Below are 4,303 nucleotides of genomic sequence, written 5' to 3' on the forward strand. Positions count from 1 at the left end.
CCCGGCAGGCCCGGCAGGCCGGGCCCGGGGCCGGGGCCGGGGCTGAGGCGCGGCGGGCCGGCTGCGGGCGGTGCCGGAGCGCTGCCGACGGTAGGTGTCAGCATTGCCATTTTCCTAGCGGGAGCAGGCCCGCCGAACGGCCTCCCCGCCTGCTTTTGGGAGGCAATTTTCATTGGAGGAGAAATTAGTGAAATAGTCACAGAGGGAAAATATTAAACTAATAGGCAAGAGCATTTGGTTTAGTTATTCGGCACATTTCGATGCTTTTTTAAAACGGTCCTGTTACCTAGTGTCCCAAGACGGATAAAAATGACAGCGCCAAGTCTTTTTCCATCGGTCTGATGCTCTGCCGGATACTCTTTTCAGGTTTCTTTTAACGATTTTTCACATCATGTGACCGTGAGAAAGAGCATGTAAGAAATTCTTTCTTCATTTGGCCACACAGGGGCTGAGAAGGGCAAGCGGCCTCTCTTCTCTTCTCTTCTCTTCTCTTCTCTTCTCTTCTCTTCTCTTCTCTTCTCTTCTCTTCTCTTCTCTTCTCTTCTCTTCTCTTCTCTTCTCTTCTCTTCTCTTCTCTTCTCTTCTCTTCTCTTCTCCCCGCTCTCCGTCAGCGAGGGCCGCACCTGTAGCACCGTGCATCCGTTTTACCAGCCTGGGACGGCTTTCCCATAAACTCCCGCGCCTTGCAGGAGGCCGATTGTGCCCGTTCTGGAAGCTCTGAGAACCAGCGGGTAAAGCATCCCCCAGCTCCATGCCCCCAGCGTGGTTCCCCGGCGGGCTCCGCACGCACGCCGCAGGGCTGCGCGGCCAGGGTGCAGGGACGGGGACGGAGGCTCTCCGCCTGGTGCACATATATTCTTTGCTTTGCATTAGGGTGGCAGCATTGGCCGCGCAATGGGGACTTGCAGCAGCCCCGGTTGCGCTCGCAAGAGCTGTGCATCCTGCATGAGCTATAGGTGCTGAGCTATAAGGGCCGTGCAAGCAGGGGAGCGCAGGGCCAGCCGTGCGTGGGGACACGAAGCAGTCCGGTCGTGCACGCGCCGCCAGGCCCTGCAAAGCTCGTCCAGAGCTGATGTTTCACCACACGGAAATTAAAAGTGTTACTCCCTGGCAGCTCTGGGATATTTTATGGCATGAAGCGGCCCCAGGCAGCCCACGCGTGGCCAGCGTGGTATTCACTGAGCTGAATCCGAGCGTGATACTTGCCATAGGACACGTGGGCAACCAGCCTTCTCGTCCCCGCTGTCCCCTCCTGCTTTCCGTGTTTTGGAAAGAGGACGGATGGAGTTTGGGGACAGAAGGTTCCCGCTGGGGTGGGGGGCAGTGGTGCTAATGAAAGGGGCTTCATCTGGAGGGACTGGAGTGAGAGCAGAAGAGACCAGTCATCTGCCAATGCTGCATCCTGCCAACCCTTCCTGTGCTTCCCCAGGTGCGGAGGGAGAAAGGGGATGTCTGGCAGGAGGAGAGGAGCCCGGGAAATGGAGGAGAACCGGAGACAGGATATAGCGGTGCATTTATTTACATGGGAGGTTTTAAAATGATGATGGAGTGCAATGGCTGGTAAAGATGAGAAAGGATCATTCATCTTGGAAGATTTCTCCCCTCCCAACTTCTGTCACAGCCCTTCTCACAGCAGATGTGTTTTCAGGAAGGCATCCCTCTGCATGTGGGATTTCAGGCTTTTGGATACCTAAACCTAACGCTTTATTGGAGAGACTGACACATCCAAAGTCTTGCAGTCTTGCTCCACCAGCCCTCCTGGAATCCTCAAGTGGCATTGAACTATTCTGCCAGAGCCGCACAGTGCCATAACACACTTAAAATTTCACTTGAATTTGCACAGGGGTTTGAAAGCCTGGAGCAGCATCAGTTATGAGCAGTGCAGTCTCCTTTCCCTTGCCTTACAGTGGTTCACTGGTGGGAAATATCATTTGAACATTGTCATCATCACCTTAAAAATGTACTCACCAGCTACAGTTTTTGGAGCAGCTGACACCTTTGTTTTGGACTCCAGACTCACAGAAACCACAAGCCTTTGAACGATGTGAGTCTTCAGATGGTGCATGCGGGGTGAAAACCACAAAAGATCCGAATTTTCCATTATAATTACACCCGATTGTTTGGACTGATCTCAGCATCCTTCATTTCTGTGGTAATTACGCTGGCCTTGAACGCCATGTACTGACATCCCGATGTCTTCCTGATACTCAGTAGCTGCTTCTGATCAATGCTGATGTGAATGAATTAAAGTTAATAATATTGCCTCCTATTAGGGCAATGGTTGCTGGGCTCTAATTCAATCCTGCCAGCTGAGAGCCAGCCTGAGCAGGTGCTTTCACTTTGGACATGAAAAGAGACATGATTTAAGGCCCCGGTGAGCAGGCTGAGATGTTTTTTTCTCCTGGAAAGGAGGAAGAAGAGGTAGGTAATGATTGTATGTTGGAGAAATACTGTACTAAATATGTTTTTTAATAGATGTTTTAGACCTTTTTGTTAGCATGATAAATATTAACACATGGATTTTAAGATTGAAGGCTTTACTTGGTTTTGCCTTTCTGCAACAGAAAGAAGACAAATGCTTTTAAAAATCTCTATGTTATAAATGGGTCATGTTAGGATAGGTAGCTTTATAATGGAAAATATACTTGTGTAGTGCATGAAGCCAGCACCGAAATGCCTTAAAACCCCTGCATATGTGTCCCTATTGCTCTTGAAGCCTGGGGCCCGAGTTCGCTGTTGTCCTTTACTTTGTTCCTCTCATTGTAAAGCAGATGCAAAACCTAATTTGTCTTTGCTCTAGATAAGTGAAATTGAAAACCAAGGTACTAGTGAAAATGATGGTACAAGACAACTGGCAATGGCTCCTGTTCCTTGCTAGTACTTTCCTTCTGGTTAGGTCCCCTTGCAAACTGACAAAAGATATATCTTTGCAAATCATTTTCTAGCCTGCGTGCATGTTTAATTAGTCTCTAGTCTGCACAAGGAACTGCAAGGAGAAGGATAATTATGCAGGCTTCATGCTGTTTTGAGCTCTTGCACTTTGCAGTTTCTTTTCCAGCATTCAATTAAAAGTTAAGCACTTTTTGAGGCTGTCCAAGTAGACAGCTACTGAGTCTTCATTCTGTAGCAGAAGCCCTTCTTATAGTTTGTCAATGTGTAAAGTTGCTGGTTCGGAGAGAAACTGGGTAGCACAACATCCTGGGGGAAATACCACAATGAATTCAAGGCGTGAGCTACAAAATGGCCTCGCACTTAAGACCCAATACATGAAAATGTAAAAGTGCCTCGCTTTTTTAAACATTAAAAAATAATTTTCTTTTTAAAGGAAAGGAAAGTCTGTGATGCATGGAGAAGTTTTGAAAAGATTTTACAATGTGAACCAATGCTCTGAAAGCTGAGATAAGGAAAAGGGACTTTTAGGTCTTTCTGTACTTGGAGAAGGTAACCAGAGTCTGAGGATCTGTTGGCTGTTCAGGAAAATTTCAAGACCCTTTACCTATATTGACAAGGCACTGATGAGAAACCTGAGTAAAAGCGGTGCTTGGACTGTGCGGTTCTGCCTGGCAGGGATCCCGGCTCCGCTGGCAGTGTTTTGTCACGTAGCGGATAAAATGCCGCAGGGAGGAGTGGGCACTGTGTGCCTTAATGCACAATTTACCTACCATATATGTCTTTACTATGTGCACCGCTTATCTGCTTTGGAGGAAAGAAATGTTTTGTTGGAGGCTCGCTGTCTCTCCATCAGTTGTGGACAACATACATGTGTCCTCAGTGGCCATGGTTTATCACTGTCACAAGAGACAAGTTGATGTGACAACACCTGAGAAGGAAAGAAAATTGCAAATGCTTGATTTTTTTTTTTTTTTGCTATTAATGGGTTGCCTCAATAATGCTTGGTCTGTGGAAATTTACTCGGCTTTGTCAGGAGGAAAAAAGCTTCCATGGGGACGTAACCCAAAGACCATTCACCCCCATGGGATCTTTTTTTCCTCCGTTTTAACAGATCTTGAATTTTTTTCTCTAATAAAGGAACAGCCAATACACTATTAGAGGAACTGACACAGTTGGAATATAAATTCCCTGTGCAGAAGTAAAGATCTTTATGCAGTAATGGCTAAGGAGTAAAGAGGATGGTTCAGGCAAAGATTATAAATATCCCTATTAAGGGCCCTCATTTTCACTGATATAATTACAGAAAAAGCAGGGAACTCTTATGGGCAAAGCCAACGCTCCTCATACAGGCTTTCAGCATCGATAATGGCATATAGCTTAACGGAGACCAAGTCAAATGGTCCCTTCTGTA

Source organism: Ciconia boyciana, chromosome 10, assembly GCF_034638445.1.
Source record: "Ciconia boyciana chromosome 10, ASM3463844v1, whole genome shotgun sequence".
In the NCBI taxonomy this organism is placed as follows: Eukaryota; Metazoa; Chordata; class Aves; order Ciconiiformes; family Ciconiidae; genus Ciconia; species Ciconia boyciana.